The sequence below is a fragment of the Salvelinus fontinalis genome, chromosome 11 (genome assembly GCF_029448725.1).
Source record: "Salvelinus fontinalis isolate EN_2023a chromosome 11, ASM2944872v1, whole genome shotgun sequence".
NCBI classification, from domain to species: domain Eukaryota; kingdom Metazoa; phylum Chordata; class Actinopteri; order Salmoniformes; family Salmonidae; genus Salvelinus; species Salvelinus fontinalis.
The window spans coordinates 14,149,531-14,171,825 of NC_074675.1; the positions used below are offsets into that span (position 1 = coordinate 14,149,531).

General features: G+C 43.1%; 1 protein-coding gene across 1 annotated transcript in view; it reads right to left on the reverse strand.

Moving 5' to 3' along the window:
* Nucleotides 1–8,505, reverse strand: part of LOC129865102 (sodium-coupled neutral amino acid transporter 4-like) — a 33,953-nt gene extending 25,448 nt beyond the window's left edge. Inside the window, exon 1 of the mRNA XM_055937589.1 lies at nucleotides 8,411–8,505. The gene's annotated coding sequence lies outside the window, so the exon portion shown is untranslated. The remainder of the gene's footprint in view (nucleotides 1–8,410) is intronic.
* Between the last annotated feature and the right edge of the window lie 13,790 nt (nucleotides 8,506–22,295).

The following is a 22,295-nucleotide window of genomic DNA, read 5'->3' on the forward strand; positions in this document are numbered from 1 at the left end:
GGGTGTTATGGGTGCCCAGTTCAAGATGGGGTGGACTCGTGTAGCCTACTTTGAGATGCGTCCGATCCACTGCTTATCTACACTAGCTAGTTACTATTGTTGGCTGTGTGAGTCCTTTAATCCATCTGTACAACTAGTAAAGCTTTGAATGTCGGCCACTGATCAGTTTTAACCCCAATGTTGAATTTAGGTGTCGCTTCTCTCCATTCAACTCGCAATAATGGTTTCTGAACGCCAGGAACTCAAATTTGCAAACGCAGCATTTAGCTATTGACATAGCAAAGGTTGCTTCATAACACTGCTGCTATTCACCTGTCCGGTATCAGTAAATACCAAGTGGTAATATTCTCTATTCTCAGCTCTCTCTCCATCCAGAAACTTGCAAGGTGTTTGGTTAGGCCTTTGCCAATATAATCTAACAAGTAGGTGTGTTCGCTAGCATTCCCACAGGTCAGAGCATGTGAGCTGGCGTCTATGGAGCTGAACATGTGGGTTGAGGGTAAGCTCCAAAACATGCAAATATTTCCATGAGGATCTCCATACAGATTGAATACAGCCAAATAGTGCAGTTGTTAGCCTTGATGTCCACGTTAGCCAACAGTGCTGAGGTTTCGCTTCTACACCATTAGAAAAAAGTTGCTATCTAGAACCTAAAACTGGTTCTTCGGCTGTACACATAGGAGAACCCCTTGAAAAACAATTTTTGGTTCCAGGTAGAACCCTTTCCAACAGAGGGTTCTACATGGAACTCAGAAGGGTTCTACCTGAAACCAAAAAGGGTTATCCTATGGAGACAGCCAAATAACTATTTTTTCTAAGGGTGTAGAGTACTAACTAGCCTACAACGCACAAGCATTATATAAGTTGAGCATAAAAATAGCCATGCAAGTTAGCCTGGACGACACAGGTGACTCTTGACCACAAAAGGTAGCTTTAAGAACCAAATTAGCATTGAGAGCACAAGTTATCTTAAAGAACACATGTTAGCATTAAGCACAAGTTAGCGCAAAGAACACAAGTTAGCACTGAGAACACAGGTTAACCTTGAGAACATAGGTTAGCCTTGAGAACACAGGGTTGGATTCATCTGTGGGATTTGACTGAGAGCATAGCTGGACTGGAGTGGGAGAAATGATCTGATAGAGCCTGAGAGACTCTCATCAGGCCAAAGTCCACATAGTCACAGAGCTAAATATAAGCCATTCCTCAGAACCTAACATCTCTACACTAGCTGTGACATGACTGCCATGCTTTTACCACTTCATGCAACACTTACACCTGAATCTATCAAACCAATACAGTGCTGTAGAATTGTTCAAGAGAACTGTTCAAGAGAACATCTGGTTTAGTCTAAAAGATCTTGGCATCCCATGTGAAAGTATTAATATTGTTCAAGTTCAATCTCTCAGTGAAATCTGCTAAGCATGAAACACACGAGAATCTGACTGCCGATTGGGTACTTATCACAGTAGGAGGCCAATCCTTCTCTTGCTAGAACAAAATACGTACCTTCTGTGTACTTGTAGAAACACGATGGCCGGCGGTGGCCAACAACTTGACTTTGAGCCAATCAAAGAGCACAAACCTCCATGGTGGAGCCGAAAGGAGTGAAAATAAGGAAAAAGAGAGAGCTAATCCACCCTTTTAATCAGAATTGTTCTACCTAAAACAATAAAGCTGCATAAAGAATTGAAAATCTGATCAAGTGTTTACATCTTTTACGTCTAGCTAAGGAGTTTTGTGATTCTTTGGTAGGTTTGATGAATGTGCAATAGCTTATTAGTTAGCTAGCTAGATGGCTAACGTTAGCTTGCTAAGTGAGCAAGGCAGTCCCACACACTTCATATAAAACAAATGGGGCGGTAAGTGCAGCACAATACACACATCACTAACCAAGCATGCTACCTAGCCACTGTAGCTAGAAACATTAATCAACATTATGATTAAATCACAAGGGATTTGTTTCCATGAAGCAGCTGGCTGTAGCTGTCGAGAGTCAATGCAGTATCTTTACTTTACCTAGCTAGCACATCAGAAACCTAGCTAGCAAATCATGCTAACCATTTAGCTAACATTAGCCAGCTAGCTAAAACTGTATATATGGGCTGTATGCAATTATGGAGAGTAAATAAAACAATGTTTTGTCATCTTGCTAGCTAGTTATCTAGCTGTGGCCATCTGGCTAGTACAAGGGCTTTTTACAACAATAGCAACATTAGTGCATCTAGCTAGCTAACATTGACTAGACAAAGCAACACACACAGACATGCATTGGCAAAAAACGCTACTGCCACCTTCTGGTATGGTGTATTTTAATAAGGCTGAGTGGCTGACGACTTCAAGGTCTTTGCTGTCTGAACACAGAAGAGATTAACTGCCAACACTCTGTTCAGAGGCGCTAAGTACTGTCGGCAGGCAAACATTTAACAATCCTACCTGTGTGTCTGAGCCATTAGGTATTTCAGAATTGGAGTTGGGATTCATCAAAGAAAATATTAGCCATCAATGTAACAAAGGTACTGTATGAGTTACAGTCACAAGCATGTACAAAGCATAGGAGGTTGGTGGCACCTTAATTGGAGGGGATGGGCTTATGGTAATGGCCGGAGCAGAATAGGTGGAATGGTATCAAATACACCAAACACATGGTCTCCATGCGGCTATGTACATACGTATGACTCAGTGACCTTGTTGTACATATCTCTTTGCTCAAGCCTTAGCATCAATACTGGCATTTATCATTCTGTACATATTTTTGTCAAAAAATTATGAATGTACATACTCATAATGATCTTGTGAAGGTTGTGGTGATATGTATTGGTCAGGTCAGCACAAGAGCCTGATAGTAATAGCAGGGCCTCATATAAGGTATAATCAAATACAACAGTGTGTGACCAGGTTTGTGGTGAAGAGGATCAGCCGAAGCATGGTCCCTGCGTGTTTGAGCTGGACCTCCGCAGTAAGATCTATTTTGTTGGCCTGATGGGGTTCAGGCTGTAGTCGTTGTTGCTTCCTGGTACTGTACATGGTCCGTCCTAACTTTGTTTGTGAACACTCTCCCCAGGTCCCCCATGTCCCGATGGTCTTATCAGTCCATATTGATCTGCCCATGGCTTTTGTTGGCTGATGACGAAGTTGCACTGCTTGACGTAGAACCACATCTGAGTGGCCTTGAATTTGCTAGGGGAGGAGGGTGCTCCCGGGGCCAGGTGGAGCCCTGCATGTCATTAGACACTTGCTCATAATTGCGCAACTGCTGGCAACTGAGACATTTGAAACCGAGACTCATCGAGCGATTGCTTCCTGTAAAACCTGCAAGGAAAACTCACAATCCAGCATAAATTAGAGTGCCAAATTCTTCCATGCTAGTTATTTACCGGAAGTAATCAATTATACAGTCTCTCTGTTTCAAACCCATTGGCGAGTTTGTGTGTGACCGGCTATCAGGCAAACTCTTAAAAAACCCTGAGCGGACTCGTGTGGTTGGCAGCGCACAGCTCTAGTCTGGAACAGTATGGTCATTTAGAGAAATGCCAGGTTCCTCCAGGGAAGGGGTGCACTATCAGCAAACCTGTTTGCCTTTCACTGCTTTATGCCATTTTGAGACCATGCCAAACTAAACAGAGGTGGTGGAATAACGCTGGGAGAGACATTTATGTAATTGTCCAGAGCGACTTACATTTTGTACCATTGCAAATGACTGTTTTGACGCTACGTAATTTTAATTTAGTGGTCTTATCACTGTGCTACCTGAGTAAACCAAAGTCTTACATAAGATTATGTGATCTCATACGATCCTCTATGTTGACTATCATCAAACCCTTTCGCCTTTGAATTTGATGCAATTCATCCCTAATGCTAGCCTATATTGTACACAATAATGTAGTGGTAAGAAAAAAGGTGGGTAAACTTTGATCGCCAGTCGTGGTGAAAAAGTGAAGCTTCCTATTCTTTCAATGCATTTTTCCGCAAAAGGTGGATAAATTGTTGGGCAAAAAAAGGTGGATGAATTGTGTTTACCCTCCACTACATCACTGATGATTTTGATGCTACCAAAGTTAACACATTCCCAAATTAGTTCTGTGGAATGATTTGCAAAAGGTTGGCTAAATGCACGTGGCAGGACTTGGGTTGCATTACCTAATAGCATCGGGCACTAAATCAGCCACACAGTTGCGTCATGTAAGAACTGTGAGATATGAGGCAGCTTTATGTCTGCATTAATTATGTACTTTACCTGCTCTTAACGTACTGCATATAAAATGTATAGATGGTATAGAGATTTGACTGTCAGCCTGTCTGAGGGGGCCATGAGCAAACTGGTTATGCAGTAGGATGTGGTATTACATAATGGTATTTATCAATGCAGGTTAGTCTCAGAGATAAGATCAAATATTAAGAGACCTGGTTCAAAGCCATTTCACAAAAATGAAAGCCAGTCTAAGAAATATTTCTTACCATTGCTAGTGCATGGCGTATTTAAGTTCCATATTCTTATTGTTCAAACTATTTAGTCATTGCATTATGCAACAGTAGTGGTAAAAATAGCCAGCACTCACATTGTATGCCCTTCTCAGATTTCAATAGGACATAGTGACAGTGATTTAGAAAATCACCCCGAAATCCTTTGCGGATTAATAGTGGATTAGTGTTAATAGTAGCTGCCATGCACCACACACCTCAAACCCAACTTTGCGACCGGCTTAAGGGCTCTTTGCTTTGCTCTGTTCCACACAGTCCCAATTGCATCAGCCGTCATTGCTCGAACATGAACAGCTCTGGGCTTTTTGACCTACACCTGTTCTGTCACTCAAGCCCTGCATCACACACCTCATACTGACCAATGAAAAGAGCATGCCCATTTCTATATCCCCACTGCCAGGTGTGTGCTGAGAAAAAAAGTGCCAGGGCCTGTCCCTGCATTTGAACACACCTGCACACTGCTGACATGAAAGTCTTTGACATAGAAAATGGGTTAATTCTATTAGACCGTAAATAATCAAAGGTCTACAGTGTTCTCTGTAATAGCCTAGGCTTCTGTCTGTCACCAAATGGTTACATCAGTAGATTAGCTGTGAAATCAAGATTTTATCAAATGTGAAAAGCATTTCTCACATTTGCAAGTCATTTCCAAACTTTGTCTCCATAATTTGTGTCACCATTTGTGAGAATAAAAAAAAATAAAAAAACTTTTAAACTTTATTAATAGTTATTTTGACAGGTGTCAAAAGAGACTTCACAGAGAGATATAGTTTACCCATATTACAAATGGACCTTATTTTGTGGATACCTAGAAAATAGTCTGTGGACACAGTCAGCAACCCAAGATGTGGGTTGGATTTTACCAAGCAACAATTTAGTAACTGCATTACCTACCTAAAATTGCATTGTAAAGTTCAAAACAACAGGAACTGTATGACCCCTTTTGGCATGCTCTATATAACAGACATTTATTATCACTGTGATACGTTTGGAAGTTGGACATTTTGTTTTAACTTCATGTCTAACTTCCTGAACCTTCACACCATAAAAACATTTAACTAAACTGGGAAATTATGCTCCAACACGTGTGCTGCACTTGTAAAATTCAGAATTTGTCTACATGTGTTTGAAACATTACCATTTAGGGACAAACTTGAAGTCAGGCCATCTGAATTTGGTTGCCCAACTCAAAACCAATATTACTTAAAATAATCCCATATCACAGTAGTCTGCATGGCTAATATAAAAAATGTTACTGGTGGCAAAGGTATCTTAATAATGCATGCAGTGTCAGTGGGAGTTCACCAAACAATATATATAACTCTTTCCCTGAATCACTTACTTAATTTCTATTTAAGATATGGCATGCCTGAGCCTCTGTTAAACCTGTTTGGGCTGCAAGGGGCAGTATTGAGTAGCCAGATAAAATGTGCCCATTTCAAACGGCCTCGTACTCAATTCTTGCTCGTACAATATGCATATTATTATTACTATTGGATAATTATTACTATTGGATAGAAAACACTCTCTAGTTTCTAAAACCGTTTGAATTATTTCTCTGAGTGAAACACAACTCATTCTGCAGCACATTTCCTGACCCGGAAGTGGAAAGTCTGAAATCGATGCTCTGCTTTTCTTCCTGCCTATACATGGGCGTGAAACGTAAGAGTCTACGTTCACGTCATAGATTCACCTTCCCCTGGGTGTCAAGAGGCTGTGAGAGAAGAAATTTCGTGTTTATCTTGGTCTGACGTTGAATACAGGCTCTTTGTATGACGTGTCCCTCATTTCCGGTACTCTGAGGAGCGCGCGCAGGACAGTGGGATTGCCTTCTGTTTAGCTGCCGTTATGGACGACCAATATCTCCGGCTTGATTTAATTTGATACATGTGACCATATAATCGTAAAGTATGTTTTTTCAATATAGTTTAATCAGATTATTGATTTTTTTTCCGGGAGTTTTGCCGTGTTCCGTTCTCTTCCGTTTGTTGACATGGAGAGATCCGTGCCACCCGGCTAGCGCGCGTGCTAATTCAAGAGGGAAAGTGTCCGTTCTGAATCCAAACAACGACTGTTCTGGACAAAGGACACCTTGTCCAACATTCTGATGAAAGATCAGCAAAAGTAAGACCCAATTTATGATGTTATTTCATATATCTGTCGTAGTCGCCGGCGCCCAAGTGTTTCTGGCTATTGTGCTAAGCTAATATAACACTATATTGTGTTTTCGCTGTAAAACACTTGATAAATCGGAAATATTGTCTGGAATCACAAGATGCCTGTCTTTCAATTGCTGTACACTATGTATTTTTCAGAAATGTTTTATGATGAGTATTTAGTTATTTGCCGTTGGTGTCTGTAATTTTTCTGTCTGCTTTTGGTGCAATTTCTGACTGGAGCAGCAATGTAAACTATGATTTATACCTGAAATATGCAAATTTTTCTAACAAAACATATGCTATACAATAAATATGTTATCAGACTGTCATCTGATGAAGTTGTTTCTTGGTTAGTGTCTATTTATATCTTTATTTGGTCGAATTTGTGATAGCTACTGATGCAGTAAAAAAATCGTGGAGTAAGAAAAGTGGTGTCTTTTGCTAACGTGGTTAGCTAATAGATTTACATATCTTGTCTTCCTTGTAAAACATTTAAAAAATCGGACATGTTGAATGGATTCACAAGAATTATACCTTTCATATGCTGTATTGGACTTGTTAATGTGTGAAAGTTAAATATTTAAAAAATATATATTTTGAATTTCGCGCCCTCCACTTGAGCTGGCTGTTGTCATAAGTGTACCGACGTCGGGCTGCAGCCATAAGAAGTTTTAAGGTAGGTTCACTGGGCTGATAATGTACAACCTTCAGTCAATACTGGTACAGAGAGTAGTGTTTTTAAACCACATGGATTTGAGAACCCTATGTACTTTTATAATATATCTAGGTTTACATATTCAAATAACATAGTAGCGAATAGAGAGGTGAAATTAAATCTGAATATTCTCAAAGTATATCCCCATTAACGACAAAGATAAAGAAAAAGCTAAAGGGTTAAAATGACTCAACCCTTGAGGAATCTTTTTAAAATACGCGCCTCCCAAATCAACGAAAGAAGGCGGAATCAGTCTGTAGGCTAAACCACACCCCAAATACCTCGATTTCTCATTTAATTCTACATGTTCAGATATTTCCACTACATTTAGAATTGTACAACTATTAAAACACACTTACAGAAATTAGTATTCAAAATAACTATTCGACCTTTGTAAACTTTATAACTCTGACAGTGTCGTTGTGAAGGTTATCGAATGGTTAAAAATAGTAATTTTCACGTTCCTTTGTAGTATGCGAAATACACACGCGGGGCAGTTCCAAACATTGGAAGAAACTGCATTCTTTCTTCTCCAAAACACATCAAAATAATTACTTCATTTGGCAAGTAAGTGAATTACACATGTAATATCACTTACTGGCGTTATACGAAGAATTAACGGTCTACCATAGAAGATTTGCCCTTCATGTAGGCTACACGACATGTTATTTGCGCGAAAAGCATTATTCTTTAACGTTCAGGCTACACCCAACACAGCAAACATACTCCATGGATTATGACATTTGATCAGATATCATGGCTAATGCATAAAAACGTGTTTTAAATATCCCATAGTTAATTTAAACGATACATGTATTGGTTTAACAGATTACCTGAGAGATTAAACCGCAATTTTCAGCCTTGGTTAATTTATCTTGTTGATGTTTTGTCAATAATGTCAACATTAACCATTAGCTTCCCCGTGCGAATTGAAAATGGGATACAGTGTTTCAAAATACCGACGTTGACAAACAAGTATGCAATACCTACACAACTACGGGAGAACATATACAGGCAAAACATTTGAAAAAAGCTTAAATGGGGACCTACCTACCTAAATTTTAATTGTTCGGGACTTCATAGGTGGAGGACAAGTAAGCGTAGTGAACACCAGTAAAGGGAGACCCTTCCCATTTAACAACCGAGGGACACAGTGGAAATTTCCACCATGTGATGGCAACTCTTCAAGCATCATGTTTCACTACCAAGACACCCTCGGACTGAACGCAACCAATTGGCTGTTGTAATCTCGCAGTAGTCGATAGGCAATGGCAGAACATGAAAGTTGTATGTTGTATGATGGACAGTGACAGTGGCCGACTAAAATATGTAAAACGTAGGTAAGACGAAGAGCTAAATGATTTTGGAGCGCCTTCACGTTGGTGTGTTATCTTTGTTGACTAGACGCTCTCGGAGAAGGAGTGGGCACGGTTACCATTGTTTGCGCGCGCTGCATAAAGTTTCCAAAAACCTTCAATTGTGGATGCATTTTCATTCAACAAGTTCACTATTCAAATTAATTTCATTTGGATAACTGATTAAAAAAGTAATTACTTATATGAAATAATTGAACATGCAACAACCTACAGTGTTTTTCTAAAGATGTCTTGTCTTCGTAATCCTATAACTCACCAGGGAAAGTTTTTTTTGCAGTTTATCACTGTAGGGCAGGCTATCCTGACAATGAGTTTAATATAGTGTAACGACCCTGGGTTTATAAGCGCGGAAATCGACACTGCCGCACGAGCATGCTTTTGCGGCACAGTCTATAGCGCGCCGGACCTCGGGCTAGAAGGTCGAGGGTTCGAGACCTGCACCCTGCTTTTTCATTACAATAGATTACATTTTCGTAACCCAGGTATCGTAATAATGCATTAAAAACAATTGCCATCTAGCCAGTTACCAAAATAAATAAATAAAAAAACAAATCTAGCCAGTCACCATCATTTCAGGTAAAATGTTGATATAGGACAAGTAGCTCAATTATGTTGGCCTTTTGCATTTTGGTTGGCCGTAATTGTAAAAAATAATTTGTTCTTAACTGACTTGCCTAGTTGAAATAAAGGTTAAATACAAAAAAATATTAAATAAATACACTCGCTCCACTTTACAACAGCTTATGAATGGTTTAATATATGTGTAACATATACAGCCACAAAGATCTCATAAAGGCATGGTGCTAACTTTTTATATTTTCTAGCTACATAAATTGCCTAACAACCTACTACAGATGTAGGATCGTAATTTGATCACCCTGTTGCGGGATAACTTTTCTTGGAGTGTATTTGAGGTTTAAAAATGCTTCTGAAGTTTGACATTTCAAAGTGGAAATTACAGACTTGATTTTCCCTTACGAAAAATGTAGCAACCCCTACAAATATTTATATTAATTACAATCCACAAAATTCAAAATTCCTGTTGTTGCAGAATTATTATTATCCTGCTGTAGCAAACTGGCTCAAATTAAGATCCTACATCTGTATGCAATTGTCTGTATTTTTTACATTATTGCTACAAGGTAATAACACCCATATAGTGACCTTATAGGTGGTGAGTTGAATAGAAAATGTTCTATACAGTAGCATGTCAGATGCGAGGACGTTAATGGAGCCAATGTAATCAATGAACTGAGTGAGCTGTATAAATTGGATACATAAAATAACCAGCTCAACTGCCTATACTTTGCTTGTCTCAGCAGCTCATAAAATCAGCTTTCACATTCTCAAAGCTATGAGTCAGCAACCAACCAAACATTTTAGTATGCTAAACATACTAAAACCGATATAATACATGACCAAAATGAGAAAAATCACCATTCATGCACTGAAGGTGATATTGACACAAATTCATTTCCTGCAATTAACAACGGATTTAAAACTTTGGCATAACAAAAAGGTTTCATCAATAACTCCACAAACCAATCAAAAGGGACATATTCAACCATACTTGGTTTTCTGATAAGTCAAAAACAACTTCCTGTTCAGTGACAAGGCACTCATACTAATCACAAATTAGTATGTAGAATTATTTTCATTTGCACTAAATATTTTGTTTTCAAGTGCAAAATAGTCCTCATCTGGACTTGCCCTGAATAATGGGCTGATTAAACAAGGCCTGGCTATTGACATGGTCAATATGACATTATTACCTTGCACACCATTATCTTGAGGTTCAGGGTTCAAGGTTGAGTCCACTATGTGCACTATTTCGACTATGCGTTTTCTGTGACGGCCATATATTATAAAGTGGTTCATGCCATATTGATCAATGGCAGGACTTTGACAAGTCCTCACGTTTATGTGATTACTGGCAAAAACACATTCCCTGTGATTTGGGAGCAAAGTCTCATGATTACTCTGCCTGACCCTACTGTCTCTCTAAAAACAACAAATGCTGCTCAGATTAAGAACATACTTGAATGTCACTAGTCAGGTCAGTGAAGACAGTTATTTTCAGCTTTCTACTTGTGAGGATGAGATGCTATTCTGGCATTATCCTTTGTGTTCTGGGTTGAAAAGCATGGCTTCTAGAGACCTTGTTTTATATGACATTCATTTCATATTTTATCCATTCTGTCTGTCTGACTGAGTATACGACTGAGTATTTTATTTAATTTAACCTTTGTTTTAGCTATAGATATAGTTTTTTTTCACTCAAATATCACATTAATACACATTAGACATGGCAAAATGTATAGAATTGCAAGAAAACTAGCTTAAAAACAGTAACATATATTTTTACCCCATGACAAAATGTGTAGAATTGCAGAAAATAAGCTTTAAACCTGCAAAATTCTCTACACCAATAAGAGGGGTGTCAATAGTTTGTGTCATGAACAGTGCTTGTTCCCATAGAAATAGACGTGGAGGATATATCACATAGACATCAATTGTCAACATACAGTACAGATGTAGGAGGGCGCGGAATGTTCCCCAATGCTGGAATGGGGGGGCCCCCCGAGTGAAAAAGTTTGGGAACCCCTGATCTAAGTGACAACTACATAATCCATATGTACGTTATGCCGTTTTGGTCCCAAACTTCATGTTGATATATCACATAGACATCAAATGTCAACATACAGTACAGATGTAGGATCTTAATTTGAGCCATGTGCTACAGCAGGAAAATAATCCTGCAGCAACAGGAAATGTTGATTATTATGTGGACTGTAATTAATGGACATTTTTGTAGGGGTTGATCTTTTTTGTAAGGGAAAATCAAGTCTTTCAAAGTGGAAATTATGAACTTCAGAAGCCTTTAAAAACCTCAAATACACTACAGATTTTACATTTCCTGTACAGCTGAACATTCTGAAAACCTGCAAACTCTTACTGGGAAGGGACTACCTAGTTAGTTGTATAACTGACTGCATTCAACTGAAATGTGTCTTCCGCATTTAACCCAACCCCTCTGAACCAGAGAGGTGCAGGGGGCTGCCTTAATCGACATCCACGTCTTCAGCGCCCAGGGAATAGTGGGTTAACTGCCTTGCACAGGGTCAGAACGACAGATTTTCACCTTGTCAGCTCGGGGATTCGATCCAGCAACCTTTCAGTTACTGGCCCAACACTCTAACCACTGGGCTACCTCTAGGATACCTGCCACCCTACAGTACATCAGTAGTTGGTGAGTATGTTACGCTAATGTTTCCCTATCAGGACTCTGATTCTGGATCTGCTATGATTAATGGCAAAATTATTTCTAAACAATTTCCCTGAAGTCCATGGAGAGGCTGGCTTCTGTCGTGCATTATCTGAGATCAGCTGTCTCACGCTTTGGTTTAGAGAGTGATACTTACTAAAGCACTCACAGGAGGAGGGCCAGTGCCTACCAGCTGACAGTGATTAAAGACTCCTACACTGTAATGAAGTTTGCAATTAAGACATGTAGGTCTGATCTAGGGAACAATTTGCGGATAGAAGTCAGGTGACGCCAGAGCAGACACGGCATGTGTGCCTGTATTCCCTTTGAAATAATTATTTTCTCTTTTGTATATTTAACCATGTTACCAAGCATTTCTGATAAACATACTAGTTAAATATGTATTGCCAGTAACAGTGTGCTACATCAATAATTCACCACGTTTTTACAAGTTCTGCTTTATGATAAAGGAGGTATAAACAGTATTTGGGGTGGGTATGATATAACAAGAAGAAACAGCCTGTTTAAAAGGGGAGGATGACATAGCAGAATTCTGACTTCTATGTTGAATTGAGTAAAGATGCCCGATGGTTAAATCACGGGCAATCATTGTACACACTCCTCAAGTTCTTGCTTCAGAGTGGCTGAGGCGTTGGGTATTTCACAGAGGTGGGAAACTCGGCTTGCAGAGATGGCTGATCCAGTTATCTGAAGCCAGTCTATTTCAGCTTTGGGGAGGGGGCACAGATAGGGGGGTGCGGTGGTACAGCCAGGAGTGACCTCTCTCCAGAGTGACCTCATACATGGCATTGCATAGTATAATGCTCACGCCACCTTTCCATACTCAATTCTCCTACTCAAAACGAGACCCTCCCCACTACCTATGTCACCCCCCAAAAACCTCTCAATAATTGTTTCTCATGATGTATCGGAAATTTCCATTGAATTTCCCTTGTAGTAATAATGGTGAATTGGATTTAAATACTATTTTAGCAGGTGTTCAAAAATCTTTAGAGGGGGGGGGACTTGGAATAAAAACTGATTTGGAATAAAAATTGGTGTGGTCTATAAAAAGGTACAACAATCTGTGCAATGTGACCATTTTTTACATTTTAGTCATTTAGCAGATGTTCTTATTCAGAGTGACTTACAAGAGCAATTAGGGTTGTGCCTTGCTCAAGGGCACAGATTTCACCTAGTCAGCTCGGGGATTTGAAACCAGCAACATTTAAGTTACTGGCCCAACCTCTTAACCGCTAGGCTACCACCCAGTTACTGGCCCACCTCTTAACCGCTAGGCTACCACCCAGTTACTGGCCCACCTCTTAACCGCTAGGCTACCACCCAGTTACTGGCCCACCTCTTAACCGCTAGGCTACCACCCAGTTACTGGCCCACCTCTTAACCGCTAGGCTACCACCCAGTTACTGGCCCACCTCTTAACCGCTAGGCTACCACCCAGCCCAGAATTAGTGCAACCTGTAAAAGTAGAATGGTAATTTGGACCATTATAAGATGTCTGATTTATTGAGTTCTAATAACGCCTCAAAGTAATAGTTCTCTCTTTTTACACTTTAGCTTATTTTTGACTTCCCTGTGACGTTATCATTTCCTCCAACCCGTTTTTACATTTGTTAGCTGGTTGTTTAGCAACGTACAAAATCTCCTGGCTAGCATTTTTGGAGAATGCCATTTAGTTGCTACATTGTTTAATCTACTTATAGCCAGACATTTTGCCAGATAAACAATAGTAAACCATCCGTATTATGGAAAGATTATATCACCTTTTTATACCAACAAATCCCTAATTTGCTATTGTGGATAAAGCAACCAATTTATAGTAAAATAAAATAAAAGCTTATCCTGATCTTTCTCTGTGAAAGGTGAATGGTTTTCAACATAGCTGTCACAAATCCCGCCGAAGATGGTGCCTCTTCCTGTTCGGGCGGGGCTCGGCGGGCGTCGTCACCGGCCTACTAGCTGCCATCGATTCTCTTCTTTTTGTTTCTGTTAGTTTGGGCTGATTGGGTGCACCTGTTTTGAGTTTAGTTTTGTGGGTAGGCTATTTAAGAGCAGTAGGCCCGCTGGCTTTTGTGCGGGCTTGTTATTCTGTTTGTGGTGTTTGTATTTGTGTGGATTTTGTCCTTGTTAATTGTGGACTGGATGTTGACGCGCCCTTTTGTTGTGTGGCGTAGCCGTCTCATTTATATTATATTTTGGAATATTAAAGTATATCCACTTGCTCGAAACTACCCTGCTCTCTGCGCCTGACTCCTTCATTCACCATTGGAAACGTAACAGAAGCCCGCACCTCCCATGGAGTCAGCAGAAGCAGCGACCACCCCTCTTCCATCGATGGAGGAGCGTGTCCTCCATCACACCGCCGTTCTCCATAGGATTGGTTCAGCGATGGACATGATGATGGAGAGGATGGAGCGATGGGAGAGGAGTGGTTTCCCGACGTCTACCCCAGCTCCTTCACAGATGTCGCAACCCACTCCTTCCACGTCAGCATCGGGTTCCGGCGCGTTGCGTCTCGCGCTCCCGAGGGAGTACGACGGCGCGGTGGCTGGGTGCCAGGGGTTTTTGCTCCAGTTGGAGCTCTACTTGGCTACCGTTCATCCGACTCCCTCGGGAGAGGAGAGTGTTAGCCTCCTCATCTCCTGTCTGACGGGTAGAGCCCTGGAATGGGCCAACGCGGTCTGGAACGGCCCAGACTCGGTTCGGGACCACTACCCAGAGTTCACCCACCGCTATCGGGCCGTATTTGACCACCCTCAGGAGGGCCGTGCGGTGGGTGAGCGACTGTTCCACCTCAGACAGGAGACGAGGAGTGCGCAAGACTTCGCGTTGGAGTTCCGGACCTTGGCTGCTGGTGTGGGGTGGAATGACAGGGCCTTAATAGACTATTACCGTTGCAGCCTCAGGGAGGACGTCCGTCGGGAGCTAGCTTGTCGGGACACCACACTCTCCCTTGATGAACTGATAGACATGTCGATCCGACTAGATAACCTGCTAGCTGCCCGCGGGCGTTCAGAGGGAGCCCTGTCAATTCCACCTCCCAGCCCTCCCGCTCCAACTCCGATGGAGTTGGGAGGAGCTGCATCTAGGGGGACCGGAGGAGGTGGCTCCTCTTGCACCTACTGTGGCCGGAGAGGACACACTTCGGACCGGTGCTGGAGGAGTCCATCTGGGAGTCGAGATGGCAGGTGGAATACTCCTCGGCCACCCCAGGTGAGTAGGCACAAGACTCACCCAGAGCTCCCTGTTGGTCACATGTTTTTGGTTATTTTTTCCCCTGCGTTTTTCGCCTCTCTTCAGCATAAGGCGCTAGTCGACTCAGGCGCAGCTGGGAGTTTTATGGATCGCGGACTCGCCCGTAAGTTGGGTATTCCGCTAGTGCAGATAGACCCACCTTTCCCCGTGCACTCCTTAGATAGCCGACCGTTAGGGTCAGGGCTGGTCAGGGAGGCCACGATTCCGCTGGACATGGTAACACAGGGGGATCATAGGGAGCAGATCAGTTTTTACCTTATTGATTCACCTGGGTTTCCAGTGGTGTTGGGGGTTCCCTGGCTAGCCATTCACAATCCTCTCATTTCCTGGAGACAGGGAGCTCTTCAGGGGTGGTCAGATGAGTGTTCAGGTAGGTGTGTGGGAGTTTCCATCTGTGCCACGTCGGTGGAGAGTCCAGACCAGGTTTACACTGTGCGCATTCCCCCAGAATATGCCGATTTGGCTATCGCTTTAAGTAAGAAAAAAGCGACCAAATTACCACCTCATCGACGGTGGGATTGCGTGATAAACCTCCAGGAGAACGCTGCACTTCCCAGGAGTCACGTGTACCCATTGTCACAGGAGGAGACATTGGCTATGGAGACATATGTCACGGAAGCTCTGAGACAAGGGTTCATTCGGCCCTCCATGTCACCCGCCTCCTCGAGTTTCTTTTTTGTGAGAAAAAAGGAGGGAGGACTGCGTCCGTGCATTGATTATCGAGGTCTAAATTCAATCACAGTGGGATTTAGTTATCCGCTACCTCTCATCGCTACGGCGATGGAATCATTTCACGGAGCGCGTTTTTTTCACAAAACTGGACCTCAGGAGCGCGTATAATCTGGTGCGTATTCGGGGAGGAGACGAGTGGAAAACAGCGTTTAGTACCACATCAGGCCACTATGAGTACCTCGTCATGCCTTATGGGTTGAAGAATGCTCCAGCCGTCTTCCAATCCTTTGTAGATGAGATTCTCAGGGACATGCAGGGGCAGGGTGTGGTAGTATATATTGATGACATCTTGATCTATTCTGCCACACGCGCCGCGCATGTCTCCCTGGTGCGCAGGGTGCTTGGGCGACTGCTGGAGCATGACCTATATGTCAAGGCTGAGAAATGCGTGTTCTCCAAACCAGCCGTTTCCTTCCTGGGTTATCGCATTTCCACCTCGGGGGTGGTGATGGAGTGTGACCGCGTTAACGCCGTGCGTAATTGGCCGACTCCGACCACGGTAAAGGAGGTGCAGCGGTTTTTAGGGTTTGCCAATTACTACCGGAGGTTTATCCGGGGTTTTGGCCAAGTGGCGGCGCCCATTACCTCACTGCTGAAGGGGGGGCCGGTGCGTCTATTGTGGTCGGCCGAGGCAGATGGAGCCTTCAACCAGTTGAAGGCACGGTTTACTGAGGCTCCCGTGTTGGCGCATCCGGACCCTTCGTTAGCGTTCATAGTGGAGGTGGATGCGTCCAAGGCTGGTGTTGGAGCCATGCTATTACAGCGCTCGGGCACGCCACCGAAGCTCCGTCCCTGTGCTTTCTTTTCTAAGAAGCTGGGTCCGGCGGAGCGAAACTATGATGTGGGGGACCGGGAGTTACTAGCTATGGTGAAAGCCCTGAAGGTGTGGAGACACTGGCTTGAGGGGGCTAAATACCCTTTCCTCATCTGGACTGACCACCGCAATCTGGAGAATATCCGAGCGGCGAAGAGACTGAATCCGCGTCAAGCTAGGTGGGCCATGTTCTTTACACACTTTAGATTCACGATCTCTTATCTATCAGGTTCCCTCAACACTAGGGCCGATGCGCTGTCCCGTCTCTATGACACTGATGACCGGCCCATCGATCCGACTCCCATCCTTCCAGCCTCTTGTCTGGTTGCCCCGGTGGTATGGGAGGTGGACGCGGACATCGAGCGGGCGTTGAGGGTAGAACCTGCGCCTTCCCAGTGTCCGACTGGCCTTAGGTACGTACCGCTTGGTGTCCGTGATCGATTGAGTCGGTGGGCTCACACACTACCTCCTTCGGGTCATCCGGGGATTGAGAGGACAGTGCGGGGTCTTAGGGGGAAATACTGGTGGCCCACCTTGGCTAAGGACGTGAGACTCTATGTCTCCTCCTGCTCGGTATGCGCACAGAGTAAGGCTCCTAGGCACCTGCCGAGAGGGAAGTTACAACCCCTCCCGGTTCCACAACGGCCATGGTCTCATCTATCGGTAGATTTTCTGATTGATCTTCCCCCATCTCAGGGGAACACCACCGTTCTGGTCGTTGTGGATCGGTTTTCTAAGTCCTGTCGCCTCCTTCCATTGCCTGGTCTCCCTACGGCCCTACAGACTGCGGAGGCTCTATTTACCCACGTCTTCCGGCACTACGGGGTGCCGGAGGACATCGTATCTGATCGAGGTCCCCAGTTCACGTTCCGGGTGTGGAGGGCATTTATGGAGAGTCTGGGGGTCTCGGTCAGCCTTACCTCTGGGTATCACCCCGAAAGTAATGGGCAGGTGGAAAGAGTGAACCAGGAAGTCGGTAGGTTTCTGAGGTCGTATTGCCAGGACCGACCAGGAGAATGGGCGAGGTACGTCCCGTGGGCAGAGTTGGCCCAGAACTCACTCCTCAACTAACATGTCGCCATTTGAATGCGTACTGGGGTACCAGCCGGTCCTACGCTCCGTGGCATCAGAGCCAGACCGAAGCTCCTGCGGTGGAGGAGTGGGTACAGCGCTCTAAGGGAGACCTGGCGGGCAGTCCAGGACTCTCTCAGGCAGGCCAGTGAACGGCAGAAGAAGAGCGCTGACCGCCACCGCTGTGAGGCCCCTGTGTTCGCACCAGGGGACAGGGTCTGGCTCTCGACCCGAAACCTGCCCCTCCGCCTGCCCTGCCGGAAACTGGGGCCGCCGTGTGTGGGGCCCTTTAAAGTCCTGAGGAGGATAAACGAGGTGTGTTATAGATTGCAACTCCCTTCTTACTATCGTATTAACCCCTCGTTTCATGTGTCTCTCCTCAGGCCGGTGGTAGCTGGTCCCCTTCAGGAAGGTGAGGTACCGGAGGTCCCTCCGCCCCCTCTGGACATCGAGGGGTCCCCGGTGTACACAGTACGAGCTATTCTGGACTCGAGACGCCGGGTGAGGGGCCTGCAGTACCTCGTTGACTGGGAGGGGTACGGTCCGGAGGAGAGGTGCTGGGTACCGGGAGGGACATTTTAGATCCTTCCCTCTTGGTTGATTTCCACCGCCGCCACCCGGATTGCCCTGCGCCTCGCCCTCCGGGTCGTCCTCGAGGCCGGGGTCAGCCTCTGGTGCCTCTTCCTGTTCGGGCGGCGCTCGGCGGTCGTCGTCACCGGCCTACTAGCTTCCATCGATTCTCTTCTTTTTGTTTCTGTTAGTTTGGGCTGATTGGGTGCACCTGTTTTGAGTTTAGTTTTGTGGGTAGGCTATTTAAGGGCAGTAGGCCCGCTGGCTTTTGTGCGGGCTTGTTATTCTGTTTGTGGTGTTTGTATTCGTGTGGATTTTGTCCTTGTTAATTGTGGACTGGATGTTGATGCTCCCTTTTGTTGTGTGGCGTAGCCGTCTCGTTTATATTCTATTTTGGAATATTAAAGTATATCCACTTGCTCTAAACTACCCTGCTCTCTGCGCCTGACTCCTTCATTCACCATCGGAAACGTAACAATAGCCTTATTGATCAGATATGGGTGCGTCTGTAGCTTGGAGGTATTGATCTATAAATACCAAGAGAGTTTATTCAATAAATACTGCGTGTTTTGATCTGTTAGCCAAATGGGAGTCACTCCACTGAAACAGGTCTAATGTTCATACAAGTTCTGATGTTATTTTTAGCCATGACTGTGCCCATCTGTCTTTTAAAAAATAAAATACAATTTGATTGGTCACATACACATATTTAGCAGATGTTATTGCGGGTGTAGCAAAATGCTTGTGTTCCTAGCTCCAACAGTGCAGTAGTATCTAACAATTCACAACAATACACAAATCTAAAAGTTAAATAATTGAATTAAGAAATATATAAATATTAGGACGAGCAATGTCGGAGTGGCATTGACTAAATACAGTAGAATAGAATTAAGCAATAAGGCACGAGGGGGTGTAGTATATGGCCAATATACCACGGTTAAGGGCTGTTCTTAGGCACGATGCAGCAGCAACACATGCAAGCAGATTTACATCCCTGTTGTATTCCTCCGTATCAAGTCTATTTTCTATGGAGCATAAATACAGTGTCTTACACTTCAGGCTCAGACAAGTTATCTCTCTGAGATTGCCTGAGGTTGTAGAAGTTTGTCTAAAACTAAACTTTATAGAATACTCACTGCATGCTAACCCAATACCTCTGCTGTAGTTAAGCAGTTCGTCTTGACCGTCAAGTCTCAAGAAGGTTCCAAATTAAGAGGGTCAAGTCTCAAGAAGTCGTCCTGTGAACATAGTGGAAGTGGGAGGGGTATTTGTATCAAAAAAAGTGTTGAAATGGCATAGCTGTGATCTGGTCAGTCATCAGTTGTTGTCTTACTCAAGACCCTTTCGGTCTTAGTATAAGGTTTGCCGTAATTTGTTCAGTCATAAAAAAAAAGTTTCAGTCTTAAGGCATGAAACACTTGGTAAGTCTGGGTGGAGTGTCATGTCATATTTTTTTCTACTTTGAGTCAAGACTACAACTCTGATGTGTATAATACATTAGGCTGTATTTAGTTTTGTCAATAATCAGGATGCAAAATTAACATGCATTATGTAACGTCAGGCTTCAGATGGATGTGTTGAGTCAAATATAGGAAGACCAAGCGTTTTCATTTTTTGTCAAACAGCAGACACCAGCTGTTCTTGTAGAATAATAAACAACTGTATTTTATTGGCTCTCAACATGACCTGGACTTTAATTGTTTGAGGGACAAACAGCACTCAAGAGTGAATGTGAAAATGTGTCTATTTTTGCATGAGAGAACATCTGTGTACTCAGTTCATCTCACAGACAGACACAGAGGAAGTTCCCCAACCAACTGAAAAATAGAAGGCCCCCTACGGCTCCCTGTCCCTGTTCCTAGCTGTTTACTCAGGTGGGTAGGGGCCACTCAGTCGCAGCTCTGGGATCAGTGCTTAAGACAGGGCTCAGCAGAGCAATTTGTTCATAGGCATTGCTACTTACGATGGCCCCTTTAGATCCAAACATGCATAACAGGGGCACTGACAAACAAGGCATCGTTATGAATGGTTAAAACATCCCTAATAACACGGACATCGACACATCTGAGAGGTATCATTTCCATTAATTCATGTCGCACCTCAGCAAACGTCTTTTGCAAAGTACTTGCCTAAATTACGATTAGACTGTTGATCAGAACATTGATTGCTGTCTCCTCAACTCAGATTTGGGTGTACTTCTTGTCATTACGTTTGGGTAATATTTGTATTCTTCATCCATGCATGCAAGCTCATTCATGCACACCAGGTTTTGATCAATGGTATAGTAATGGCTCCACAGTCTTGGTCATAAATGTAATTATACAGTAATAGGTGCCTCACTTCAGTCCCTCTTCATGGACATGTTTTTATTTTGGGGACTCTGGCTTGACTTCAGACCAATTATCAAATTCTAGTCTCCTGTTAACAATTAGTAATTAATTCACCCTTTAACCACAAAAAATACTAAAGAGCTACTCCATAAACCATAGAACGTTGTATTTATTTAATACATTTTATCTGAATAATTATAGAACTGTCAATTTCCATCCGGAAATTATTACCGATAAGACAAATTAGTTCAAATAAGTAAAAAAAAAAAAGAATAACACACTGCACTATGATTCCTGTCAGTCTTATGACATCTACTCAATCCATCTTGAATTGCACAGTTGGTTGCTCTGACTGTAATTCAAAAGTTGCCTAATGGGTTTCTGCATTACACGTTCAGAAGTGTGTTTGATTCATACAGCATTGTATCCAGCATGGAGGAAATTGACACCATTAGGGCATTTAGCCACCATTAGGGTTAGCATTTAGCCACCATTAGGGTTACCATTTAGGCTCCATTAGGGCATTTAGGCCCCATTAAGACATTTATCCACCATTAGGGTTACCATTTAGCCATGTCCTCTCAGTCTTTGAAGTGTTGTGTATTATCCTTCCAAGTTGTATGTGTCGCATCTGTCATCAACACAGTGGTGACTGACTAATAGATGACTTTCTGCTTATTCTAGTGTACATGCTGTTGTGTACATCATATGACCCTAGAATGACCTCTGACTTCTTGAACTGGGTTGCCTCATGTGATTGGTTGTTGTCATAAAAAGTAAGCATCACAGCCCATTAGTTTTGTACTCTAGTCATTCAAATGTTAATGGTTCTGGAAGTTCCGAAACTTGTTAATTTTAGCCACCATTAGGGCATTTAGCCACCACCAGGCTTACCATTTAGCCACCATTAGGGTTACCATTTAGCCACCATTTGGGTTACCATGAAGGTTACCATTTAGCCACCAAATTTGAGTTACCATTTAGCCACCATTTGGGTTACCATGAAGGTTACCATTTAGCCACCAAATTTGAGTTACCATTTAGCCACCATTAGGGTTACCATTTAGCCACCATTAGGGCATTTAGCCACCATTAGTGTTACCATTTAGCCACCATTAGTGTTACCATTTAGCCACCATTAGGGCATTTAGCCACCATTTGGGTTACCATTAAGGTTACCATTTAGACACCAAATTTGAGTTACCATTTAGCCACCATTTGGGTTACCATTTAGCCACCATTAGGGTTACCATTTAGCCACCATTTGGGTTACCATTTAGCCACCATTTGGGTTACCATTTAGCCATGTCCTCTCAGTCTTTGAAGTGTAGTGTATTATCCTTCCATGTTATATGTGTCACGTCTGTCATCAACACAGTGGTGACTGACTAACAGATGACTTTCTGCTTATTCTGGTGTACATGCTGTTGTGTACATCATATGACCCTAGAATGACCTCTGACTTGCCTCATGTGATTGGTTGTTGTCATAAAAAGTATGCATCA